Source organism: Hemicordylus capensis, chromosome 4 (assembly GCF_027244095.1).
Source record: "Hemicordylus capensis ecotype Gifberg chromosome 4, rHemCap1.1.pri, whole genome shotgun sequence".
In the NCBI taxonomy this organism is placed as follows: Eukaryota; Metazoa; Chordata; class Lepidosauria; order Squamata; family Cordylidae; genus Hemicordylus; species Hemicordylus capensis.
In genome coordinates this window covers 81,118,946-81,132,059 of record NC_069660.1, presented here as the reverse complement: position 1 = coordinate 81,132,059, position 13,114 = coordinate 81,118,946, and the positions used below count along the sequence as shown (strand labels likewise).

General features: G+C 42.1%; 1 protein-coding gene across 1 annotated transcript in view; it reads left to right on the top strand.

Annotated features, from left to right (window-relative positions):
* The window catches only part of KCNA3 (potassium voltage-gated channel subfamily A member 3), a 59,450-nt gene extending 47,217 nt beyond the window's left edge, over nucleotides 1–12,233 (top strand). The window contains exon 2 of the mRNA XM_053245703.1: nucleotides 12,204–12,233. The gene's annotated coding sequence lies outside the window, so the exon portion shown is untranslated. The remainder of the gene's footprint in view (nucleotides 1–12,203) is intronic.
* Nucleotides 12,234–13,114: the final 881 nt, after the last annotated feature.

Here is a 13,114-nt window from a genome sequence, read left to right as displayed (position 1 = left end):
CTTCAGGTTTTAGAGTTTTTATTTGTATTTTAAATTGTTTTAATCACGTTAATGTTCTAATGGTTGTTTTTAGATTGTGAACCACCCAAGGACTTCTGTATGGGGTGGTACAGAAATGTACTAACTAACTAACTAACTAACCAACCAACCAATGAATTAAATAAACAAACAAACAAATAAAATGATGGGCAGCTTTATAACTTTGGTAGCAGCTGAGCTCCACGTGACGGCTCTCTGCCTGGGAGCACACACTTGCTTCTCCCACTAGCCCTGCAGTCTTGCCCTTACTTCCTTTCTTTGTTAGGATATGCCAAGACTGGTCATGACACATGAACCCACCAGCCATGGCATATTCTAAACTACGTGCTTCAGAAAACCCAAGCTCCAAAATCCACATCAGTCCTTGGGTTCAAGTGAGTTTCATGGCTTGGTTTTCTGAGGCAAATGATTAGAATATGCCAAGATTGGTGGATTCAGACATTGTGACCAATCTCGGAATATCCTAACTGAAAAAGGCAGTAGGCACTTGTGCAGGGATGGGAGTGGGGAGCACATGATCCTGGGACTGAGGGAGGTTGTGCAGAGCTGGAATGTTACCAAAGCTACATGCAATATCTGAACCAGCCCACAGAATTAGTTCCTTCTAGTATCACAAATTAAAGCTAATAAAACTTGCCAATTCAAACAAATACTACCATATTTGCCTATGAATTTACACACACACACACACTCTCTCTCTCTATATATATACACACACACACACACACACACACAGAGACACACTATCTATCTATCTATCTATCTATCTATCTATCTATCTATCTATCTATCTATCTATCTATCTATATGCATATGCCTATGAATTTAGGTCAGAATCTAGTCAAACTTGCGCACTTTCAGTTCTCCTTTGTTTGGAGGAGAGTGTGCTTAACTTTCCTATTGAAATCAATAGGACCTAACAGTGCTTAATTTAGACTTGATTGTGCCCAGTCATCACATATACATATAAATGTTTTTCAGTCTTTTTCCTGCCATTTTTATGTATGTTATTGAGTGCTTTGTAAGCTAATCGTCAATGAATAAAAATGAACAAAGCAGAACTTCATATTTTAAACTTTCGTCTCATATAAGCCATGAAGTGAATCAAGATATATGTTCAGGGATGGCTCAAGACCTGTTGCTGCCTGAGGTGAAGGACTATAGGAGGCCCTTCATCTGCAGGTGGGCGGTCAGCATTCTCAGGTGGCACATGAGCACTTGCAGACTATGACACCAGGTTAGGTAGTGGTGGCAGTAGCATTCCTAGTGTGTCTGGAGGAGGGGAAGAGGAGAAAGATGAGGCACACTCTACTGTCAGGGAGGCCCACGGAGTGGTGCTCGTGTTAGCAGAATGCAAGCACTTGCTGCTCTCTGTGCCCCTTCTCATGCCTGTGCCTGAGGCAGTTGCCTCACCCTGCCTTATGAAAGGGCTATCCCTGAATATGTGCAAAATTTTAGAGTAATAGATTATGGGCACAATCTTCCTCCATGCAGGGGTAGCACCCATTAATGGAGGAATCCCCACAGGGCAAAAGAGAGCCATCTTGTCCCCACTTCCTCGGCTTGTGTGCATGTGGAGAACTCAGCATGCCAGGCTGTTATGAGGAGGGGGAGGTCTGTGTGTGCTTCTCCCATATCCTCTGAGCTTGTATTTCTCAACAACATGGAAAAGTTAGGCTGGGAAATGATATGGGAGGCACAGAGGAACTCTTGTTTCCCATAATGACCTGGCATGCTGAGTGTTCCTGAAAGCATACTGAGGGGTGAGGTGCCAACAGGACTCTGGTATGGGACATCCTTCCATGTATAGATGTTGCACTCACACAGGGAAAAATTGTGCCATATTTTTTCCAAATTATCAGATAAAGCATAATTATAACCAGAAAACAGTATCGCTTTTGTAAAAGAAGCCAAATTCAAAGCATAGTTAATTGATGTTTAAAATGAGACTCAGTGATCTCCAGTATGAAAAGGAAAATCTTATTTCTGCTTTAAAAGTGTCATGTTATAACAGAAAATCACAAGAACTCTAAGCTCTGAGCTGCTAGCAGGGGTAAATGCCACCACCCAAGAGAAGTTGAATATAAGGAATCGAAGTCTCAAATGAAATAAACCCGCAAAGTGATAGTGAGTTAATGTTAGCTAAGGATCTTGTATATACAGATTAGTGTTAAGGCCATCAAATTTAAAATTTATGCAATGCCTGTATTTTGCTTTTAGCCAATGTGTCATCAGTATTTTAAGTCTAAATAATTTTGCACATCTAAAAAGGGCAGTAAGATGACTAATGTTTCCATTTGTAATAAACTATTCCGTTACATATAGCTGAAAATTAGCTACCTCCTTTCCATTCTACATGTTGAAGAGTTCGATATAATTCTAATGCTTGCATATTCCTTCATAGCAAGTATTCATATAAGAATATTGCCTTGGATATTTTGCATCCAGTTGTCTAGACCAAGTTTTATAAGATTAGAGCAGACTAATGGCCACTGGATCAATGCCCTAGTATGGAGGTGGGGAGGTCATTGTATGTGAATTAGCTTGTGAGCTAAGGGGAGTTTTTGCAGCTGTTATTAAAGCTGCCTACAGGCACTTGTTCTAGTTCACAACAATTTAGTCAGATCCAGACAAAACTTGAGCACTAAGTTTCCCTTCATTTGGTGACTTTGGATACACTATGCTTTGGGCCTTATACAAAGACATGTACTTCCCTCTGATCAGATTATGGGTACAGGCCTAGGAATGGATTGGAACAATAGTGTTTTACTAGGGGAAGATCAATTCATGTTGAAAGTAACAATAGCAATCAAGCTAGATCATTATAGACTGGGCACAAAGGAAGGCAGGACTTTATGAAAATGGGAAATGTTGAACACAATGAGGTCACACCACATGTTCAATGCTACCAGGCATGGCAGACACCTGGAGTGGGAAATGTATGTCGGTAGCTGGCTATGCACCCCCCTTTATATGTAGTTATCCCTATAACTATCCAGGCTTTGAACCCATATCTTCTAAAGGCAAACTGAAATGCCCATATTTTGCTTCCTTATGAACCTCTTGTATAAATTTTTCAACATCAACTTGCTAGTTTAACCCATGTTGGGGATTTTTCTAGAAGTGCTTGAACTGTGATCAGAAGATGCACTGAAAAAAATCACATGACTGGTTCAGCATATCATGAATTTTAGATTCAACATATTTTTAAAAAGTTTTTGTGAATCATTAAAAATTTGAAAAGGAATGTCTTGGATCACACTCCAGCAGCAAGAAATTCGAAGGCCCACCAAAAGTCACACTGAGAATATAAACTGAACAGATAATTGCTTTCCACATTATGATATGTTTATAGTTCTCTCCCTTTAATTATATCTCATATGTTTTGCTGTGTTTTTGTATTATTACAGAGATTATTCTAAAATATTTTAAAATTCCCACCAGTTCTATGATATCATCTGTGAGACACTGCAAAATGTCACTAGTGGTCTAATTAGAATACTAATTAGATCACTAATAGATTCTAATTAGAATATTAGAATAATTTATTTAGGGGAAACTATCTTCTCTTGAACAATTGCTTTCTGAAGATCTGCAGTTAATGAAGGAAACTCAGAAAGCAGTCATCTTGATTGGATGAATGTTATTCATGGGAAAACATTACCAGAACCTTCCTGAAAGAGCAGAATTGTGAATCCAAGTGTAACACAATTTCCTACTGCATATTCTTGCATCAACCTTCATATTTGACATTGTGGATTACAATTGTCTTTGACATCAATGTGACATGAAAACAAGCTGTGACATAATACTGTATTTAGCTGTACACCCTGTATTCCTGTACATTCCATAGTGATATAGTGTTTGTATTAAGTTACAGTAAACACAAGTTAATTTTGGGGGTTGTGTGTGATATTTTTTGTAACCCAACATTTAATTTATTTTTTAATGCTGTGCATTAGAACTTTAAATTGTCAAATACTTTCATACACAAAGATCAATTAAAAAAATCTTAAGAAGCATCCTTTTCATTCGTGTTTCATATTTTATCATCAACTTTATTGTATAAGGAATGGCTAGAGGGGAAAGCCAAGAAGAGTGAAGCATCAGGTTTTGTGTGACAACCCTGCCAGTTACACTTTGGATGGAAATGCTCACAACAGAACCACTTTTGTCTTTATATTCCAGATTCACAAGGCTACAAGGAAACAGTGAATGTTCCTAGGGCCTGTGTAGGTATGTCACCAGCCATGTGTTGATCAGAAAAACCCTGGAGGGCTGTAAAGTAAGGTAAAGTGTGCCATCAAGTTGATTTCGACTCCTGGGTGCCCACAGAGCCCCGTGGTTTTCTTTTGGTAGAATACAGGAGGGGTTTACCATTGCCTCCTACTGCACAGTATGAGATGATGCATTTCAGCATCTTCCTATATCACTGCTGCCCGATATAGTACCAGTGGGGATTCGAACCAGCAATCTTCTGCTTGTTAGTCAAGCATTTCCCCACTGCAAATTAGGTGGCTATGGAGGGCTGTAGACCTATCAAAATCACCCCAGCATAAATACCTACAAGGTGTTTAGAGCCGAGCCATACCATCCATGCATTCCCAGCAAACCCATAAGCCTCTGCTGTAACAGCTGCCCAGCTCCAACAACTGTCCCCTGCTGGTAGAGAGTCTATTGTTTAAGTGGTGTAATCTTAATTTGCCTGGAAGTTGCTAGGATGTAAACTCTGCTGAGGAGATTACAGCAGAGACCATATAGGGATTTTGTGGTGTGACTCTGCAGACCACATCAAGTAGGATGGGGGACAGAGCAAACAGAGGTGGTTCATTAAATGAACTGACTCATGCAGGAAAGGCTGAAGTGAGGCTCAGTATGTGTGTAACAGGGATAGCCAACCTTTGGCATGCCAGCTATTGTTCAACTACAACTGCCATAATTCCCTGCCACAACTGCATGCCAAAGGTAGCCTACCTTGGAACTGTAGAATATACAAACTCCTCTGAGCACTTGTTAGAATATACAAGTGCCATAGGTTGGATACCTCTGAGCTTGGTGAAGCTGCATCTTTAGATAGAGGAGATGATGTGTAAATGTGTCTTAGCCATGCTTTGTGATATTCTATGGCAATACGCAGTGGCTGTTGTATTAGAGCTTAATTGAGTCTCATAGTCTTGTAAAAGTGGAGTAAGCATGTGTTACCTGGAACACGTTAGAACTGGGAATGGTTGCCATTTTTTTTAGTGCAGTCATCTGTTTTGTGGGGCTTTATATATGGCTTTTTAAAATGGCAATTTGTTAGTGTAAAGTCTGTATCTGGACAAGTCATTGCTATGGAATTGGCTCTTCCTTTTTTCTAGAATGTGAAGCCGTACAGAGATGGGTACCCCACCTCTTTTTGAAGATGGGAGGTGCTTTTAACAGGAATTAGATGTCACAAACACTTCTGGATGCCTCACTGAAGACTCCCTCCTTGCCAAAAATACATATCATTGGAACAGCTTCTCACAGAAGCTCCTCCAACTCTGGAGAATGGTCAAGCTTATGCTTTCTTAGCACTTCATCAGGTCATCTAATTCTTCTGGTCTGGCTCTGCCATCAGTCTGGTGCCTTGTAGTGAATTACAAATCTGCATTAAAGAAAAGTTGTAATTTTAGACACTATGTATTGTAAAGAATTGTATACCTTGCCATGGAGCTCTCGAATATGAAAGTTCCCTTGGTTTGTTATAGGGTCGTGGTTTGCAGCCAAACTACATGTTACATGCAGTCGGAGTCCCTGTATTTTTCCCCTGCAGGGAGAGCAGCAGGGCAAGACATTGGGCAAGACAATTTTGAAGGCGGCGGCGGGGGGGGGGGGGGCACTAATGAAAAAGGTTAAGAAACCCTCTCCCTACTGTTACTCTGCTTTCAGTTGCAGCCTTTGAGGCTGCTTTTCAGTAAAACAACCAGACAGCTGAGGAATAAAACTCATGAATGTGTGTAATACTTAGGTTGCCCCTTAAAAATAAAATTGAAAAGCACAATCCAGCCAAAGTTAAGCACAAGTCCCACTAGCCTACATTTTGTACAGCACCTTGCCAATCTAAGAGCATGGCATGTGCTGATTCCGTGCATCCCAAACCCCATCCATGCTGCTAGTGAAGGTGAAGAGGCTCCATTGCTACTAAGGGCTGCATCATCGCTGTAGCAACAATTCTCTCATTGGTAATAATAATTGCTACAGCAATGTTACAATGGTGATGGAGCTTCTCTGCCTTTGCAAGCAGTATGGACAGGTTTTGGATTTGCACGTAACCAGCATATGCCCTCCCCTTGGGTTGGCGAGGTGCTGCACAGAATGCCAACTACTTATTAATTATGTGTCCCAAATTCTTATCTGTGCTAAGGGGAATCTAGAAATAGACTGAGAGGTTATCAGTCTTGTGCTGACTGCATCAACTCCATATTAGACAGTGAGGTCATTCACACAACTGAAAACTGGGTAGGACAAGTGTTCTTATTTGGGAGTGGTGCTCCCAGTTTTTGGTTATGTGGGAGTAAACCACTAGGTAGGAGGAGGGAGAAGTGATTGTGTAGAATCAAGGTAGGAGGAAAAGCTGGGTAGGATAGTGCTGTCCTACCCAGCTTTCATATCCAGCATTTGACCAAGGTAGGAGGGAAAGCTGTCCTACCCAGTTTTTCCTCCTAACTTGATTCCACACAATCACTTCTCCCTCCTCCTACCTTGTTGTTGAATCCCACACAACCAAAAACTGATAGCACACACAGCTCCTAAACTGGGGTAGGTCACTTGTCCTACCCAGTTTTCAGTTATGTGAATGACCTCAGTGATTGTGTTGAAGAGGTAGCAGGGTTCATGTTTGGCCCATATCACATGTGAGCTCCTTGATACACAGAAGATATCGATGTACTTGGGAGCTAACCATACCTGCACTGGGCTGTAAACCTTTTACTTCATCTGAATGAGTTTAATCAAGGCAGATAGATGGTGATAAAAGTGAAGACAACAGAGGATTTTAATAGGATCACACATATCCATTTATCTCTTTGCACAAGCTTGTGATGTCATCAGATTAATTGAAGAGTAATGGATATCCCTGAAATATCAGGGATACTTCCCTGATTATTCTTATGTGATACATTGCTTTATCAAGGGAGGAAATTACTCTGGAGAGTGGTACAAAAAGCAGGAAATCCCTGAATTCTAATTCCTGCTTTCCCTGCTGCTGACCTTCCTTCTGCAAAGTGCAACACATCTCAACACCTACTCTTTCCTCCATGCAAAATTAAATGGGGTTCGTTTCCTAGGACTGTTTTTCAGCTATGTCTCAGATTTGTTATCTGTGGATACTACACAGATACAATGTATTGGATTTGTTATCTGTGGATACTACACAGATCTGTGCAGAAGGAGACTGAAGGATACACGTCATTCTCACAGATGCTCAGAGCAAGTCAGGATGGTGCTTTCAGATGGAGAGTTTTCCCAAGCTTCAGATGCACTGATACAGCATGCTTGGCACCTATAAGACACAGAGAAAGTGTATTGATCTCCATACTGATTCTTCATTGCCCAAATGCTAGATTGGGGACTAGCATGATCAGTATGCCTGCAAGGAAGGAAGGAAGGAAGGAAGGAAGGAAGGAAGGAAGGAAGGAAGGAAGATCGTTGTGCAAAACATCTGTACATATTGTTACCATTGTTTTTGTTTCCCTTGCCACTTCTGATTTTGCACTATAGTGCAGAACCAGCCATAGAGAAAGCTGCCATTTAGACTTGCTGAGGTATGGATGGATACTAAATTTGTAAGAACAGCAGCACACACTAGTCTCCTTCTAATAATTCAACTATTTATTGCTTAAACAGTGGGAAGGGACAGAGTAGTCAAATTTAGAAAGGTGAAATAACAAGTACACCTCATCTGAGGTCTGTCTCTGTTACTGGTCAATTAGGGCCTAGAATAGATCATACAGCCTTGACCACTCACACTGACCTCTGCTGCAAAAATGAAATTGTTTCTCCAAGATGGTCTGTCTCATTCTGAGACCTTCTGGGCATGCCTCTTAAAGAGGGAGTACACAGCAATGGGTTTGCCACAGGGGTAGAAAGGGTAAAGTGGATAAAGTATTGATTGTTTTCGTCTGCTTCAAATCATTGGTGAAGAAGCCTAGAGAACCCTTGCAAAGTTGTATGGGACAGCAACCAAATAGAAGGGTCACTCCAGACAAAGTCACAATGTACTATTTAAAGACTAGAGCACTCATAGCAGGTCTGGTGGTCTTCACCTGTGGCGTCAGTCCAACTCATATGGAATCTGGAATATCACAAATTGTATGACTATTGTGCAGAGTGAGAAGCTAAAAACTGGATCAGTCTCCAGTTGTATCCTTTCCTTTGTGTGACCCAAACTAGACATGGAACTCTTGACATTTTCTTTTTCAAAATGCAACCACAGAGGCCCCCATCTGGACTGGGGCTGTGGAGGGGGGGTGTCTAACTAACCTTGCATTTCCCCCTGTGTTGTGGTCCTGATCCAAATGGCTCCTCCAAAGCTGCTATTAGCTGCAAAGCAGGAAACCTATAGGCAGGCACTATTTTTGTCAGGCAGGATATGTGCTGGTTTGTTTTAATAGTGTGTGATGCACATGCACAGATCTATCCATTTCTTACAAAGAAAAAAAACACCATCACAAACACATCTGCTTTGCATGCAGGTTCAATCCCTGGCATCTCCAGGTAGGGCTGGGAAAGACTCCTGCCTGAAACTTTGGAGAAACTGCTGCCAGACAACATCTCATGTCCAAATGGACTAATGAACTGACTTGGTATAAGGCAGCTTCCTATGATCCTATTTAAAACAGAGTCACAAAACTGTTGAGGGGTGTCATGGCATAAACATAAAACACAGTACTTTAAATGATTCCGCAACCAGCTTTCAATATGGGTCAAGGGACATGTGTCTGGAACAAAGGGGGTGGGAACTCACACCACAGCAAAATGAACCCCAACCATCCTGCTTTGACTCCTCTTTGCAGGTACGTCTACACACAGAGCAGGTTTACATGTAGTCCTGAATCTGAAGTTCGGCAGAGCTGCCAGAGTCCCAGGAATATGTGTGAGCCCTGCTTCTGGTCTCAAGAAGGATATGTCATATGAACCCACCAATCTCAGCATATTCTACCCTACTTGCTGTATGGAACCCAAGATCTGCAGCTAAGATTTTAAGTGAGGGACAGATGTTGGCTTCCATACAGCAAGCATGGTCTGCCCTGGTTGCTTATGGATGGGAGATTAGAAGTGTGAGCACTGCAAGATATTCCCCTCAGGGGATGAAGCCGCTCTGGGAAGAGCATAAGGTTTCAAGTTCCCCCCCCTGGCTTCTCCAAGATAGGGCTGAGAGAGATTCCTGCCTGCAACCTTGGAGAAGCCACTGCCAGTCTGTGAAGACAATACTGAGCTAGATAGACCAATGGTCTGCCTTGGTATATGGCAGCATACTATGTACCTGAGACTGGAAGTAGGGCTTGCACATATTCCTGGGTCTCCGGCAGTAACACCAAGTCCAAGGTTTGGTGCTATGTGCTAACCCAGTCATATTCTGAGTACCCCCAGAGTTGTAGCATTCTGCATAAACTAAGTTGTCACAAAAGGATGTAACCTTGTGATCCAGCACTGGGCACTGAATTGTACTGAATGCTCACTGAAATTGCACTGACTGTTCACTTAAAGTGCCTTTTGTTTTGAAAGGTTTTCAAAGTGTCTTTCTCCTCCCATTAACAAATACTTCATCTGTGAAGCAGGTGGCCCTTTGGATTTGATAGTGAAACTGAAATGAGCTGACAACAAGCTCACATGGTCAGTGATAAAGATGGGACTGAAATGCAAATAACCCCAGCAGTGACGAGCATTAGGACATGCTGCATGTTATCAATACAAGTAAAAGGCCAATGCACTATCTACACCTCCTTATAAATCCAGCCAGCTAAACTGCAGATCCATTAAAAGCCAGTGCCTTCTCCTGAAAAGAAGAATCAGATTTGGGTTGATTCCTGCGATCAACTTGATAACAAATCCAGGGATGCTGCAGCTTAGCTGATTCAACAGTGGGGAAAGCCAGTCTTTTGGTAGTCTGTTCTGATCATCACTGCAGAGCAGGGTTAGGGGGAACTACAGGGCTATAAATAGATAGACCACAAAGAAATGTATGAAAACATCTGGGGGGGGGGAGAAAAAATGAGGTTACCATGACAACTGGCTCATCTCCCACAGAAAGCGAGAGGGGTGGGGATGAAACTGTAAACAAAACAGAAAAAATGTCAAGGAAAATTAAGCTGAAAGTACAGAATAATCGGCATGGCCTGCCTGTACAGAACATCTAGTTCTAGCCCTGGAATAATAGCACCTGAGCAATTCACAGTGGACCACAGAAGAACAGAACTGTACAGTGGAAGCTCTCATGTGCACAGCCCAAACAGCTCTGACAAAGTAGGCCATGCCGTCCAGATTCCAAAAGCAGCAGCAAGCCAGGTGAGCCATGTCTGAGGTACCTGCAAGCAAAGACTGGGATTGCTGAAGGACAAACTAAATTGGTGCAAAGATCTCATGCCCACAATGAGTGATGCCATACTATGACAAAGGACAAAGATCTCTTCCCCAGGCGGAATGCTAGGCTGAAAGAAAATCCTTTCAAATCACATTATGAAGCTGCCTTATGCTGAGTCAGATTATTGGCCCATCTAGGGCAGCACTGTCTGCATTGACTGGCAGCGGCTCTCCAGGATTTCAGTCAGGGGTCATTTCCAAGCTTATCTGCCAGGGATCAAACCTGGGACTTCTGCATGCAATGCATGGGATTCGCTAATGAGATACAGCTCCTTCCCAGTTGTTAGAAGCGGAACATTTAAAAAGGAGTTTATCTGTCAATGATTCTAAAAAAACCCAAAGCCCTCTCACAAAAACTTCAAAATTATTATTTGACTATTATTTCTCATGATGTGAATGATGGGGCTTTGATGTGCTTTGGGAAGAGGGGTAGCCTAGGTCCAGGAGGACACAATCATCAAGCTAGTGAGACACAGTCCAGTGGGCCACAGGGGTCAAGTCAAGGCTGTTTCTAAGGCAGTGATAGGCAAATGGAACAACAGAGTGCAGACCAGAGGTACAGGCAGAAGGAAAGTAGGAGGGGCAGCCCCACACTTGCGTTTTTTGTAGGGGATAAAAATATGCTTTGAAGATGGAAGATATAGCATATTAGATTTGGCAGGGGGGGTTCAGTAAAATGAGGAGGGAACTCCTCCAAAGCTTAGAGAGGCACTCTAGTGGAGCAGCTGCACCCTGCTACTGACCCCTGCTCAGATTTTACAGATCACTCTAACCCTAACCCTAACCGGACTACAATGTAAAGGTTCCTATATCCATAGGAAGGCAACCAAGCCCTGGATTCCACTCACTGCTGCCACAACTTTTCAGGTCTGTTCTATGGTCTGAAGAACTCAAGTTGTTTATTTCACATTGGGCACAATTCATCCCGTGCAAACACCACTGAAATAAAATGGGAGCAGCACAAGAGCATTATTGTCCATCCATAATCATTTGTTGTCCCAACCATCCTTTGGTATTTGGATACACTCACGCATGTCATTTCCCCCCATTTCCTCTGTTTGTAGGCTGAACCTTGAATATACTCTTAACCTTCAGAGTACCCTCCAGAAAAAGTTGCACGTTTCCTGTCGTATATGGTCTTTTACAACTTCACCTTGCACATATGTTTTGTACATTCTTGCAAACTGTTTTTTTTTTTTTTAAACATATCTACCACACACTGCTGGAACCAAGTCAAGCACCTGTGAGACCATCCTTAGGAGCGTCCTTCCAACTAGAAAATGTTCCATTGAAAATTAAAAGCTACTCCATAAGAGCTGGCCCCACATTAATCTTTAATATAACAGAATAGCAATAACGATGAGAAGGGGACAGAAGGAAGGCAGATAGAAAGAAGAACCACCTGCTTGAGGCCTGTGACCTGTTGACCCAGCCACTGGTTATATGGAGAATCCCATCTGCTTTGCCCTAGGATGACCTCAGCTGTCCCTCTCTGTCCCTTTCCCTGCCTAGTCCTCAAAATTCATAGTCAGTTACCTCTAATATTCTTCCTTTTCCAGCTCCAGCTCTGTTCCTCCATGCTGATCCTGTTGGACTGATACCATAGTACTGTGGAAGCTTGTCTCCATCCCTGCTAGACCTGTCTCACTGTCAGCCTTACTTCTATAGAAGTCTGTAAATTTGGTTTTGAAACTGTGATAACTTTAACCTATTGTTATTCCATAGGAATCCTGTGTCTCCATTTCTTTAGCAGAAATGTAAGAATGCTGTCTAACCGAGACTGGGATCAGCAGAAGTTTACTAATTTTGCATGGGATGCCAAAATGGTACTGGCCCATAGCCTCCCAGCTATGACTATTATTAGCATTACTATGCCTAATACGGCTTAATACACACCTCCACTACTTTACTGATCTAGTTGAACCTGGAGCTCAGTCATACATCTGATTATTCTAATAAAATGCCATATTTGCATTTCAAGGAGAATGTGATGTAATGGTTGCTTTTCAGTTTAGATGCATGGTTTAATGCCATGAAGCCTTTATATTGTTAGCTGAAGAGTTAAATATTTTCTGCTAAAAATAGATGGGTTTTGCTATTCTTATCGTTTGTTTATGTGACTGATGGAAGGAAATTAGAAGAGACTTTCATATGAAGACCATCTGCTGCATGCTCAGAAAAGCAGGACTCCTGCACCACGCACATACACATGCACACACATTTTATATACAAAAGCTATAAGTGATGTGTGAAAAACAGAAGCATTTAGCAAGGCTGGCTTCTCACATCAGCTTGATCATCCAAAATCTGGAGTTAACGAAGCCTTTCATACAATTTCCCTACTCTGCAAAAGCAGTTCACTAGAATGGCGCATTGGTATGGTGAATCTTGTTCCCCTTTCAGCCTTGCAAGTTGTAGACCTGGAGTACCATAGTGACAAAAGCCTGAGGGATCACTTTGGAAGGCCCTA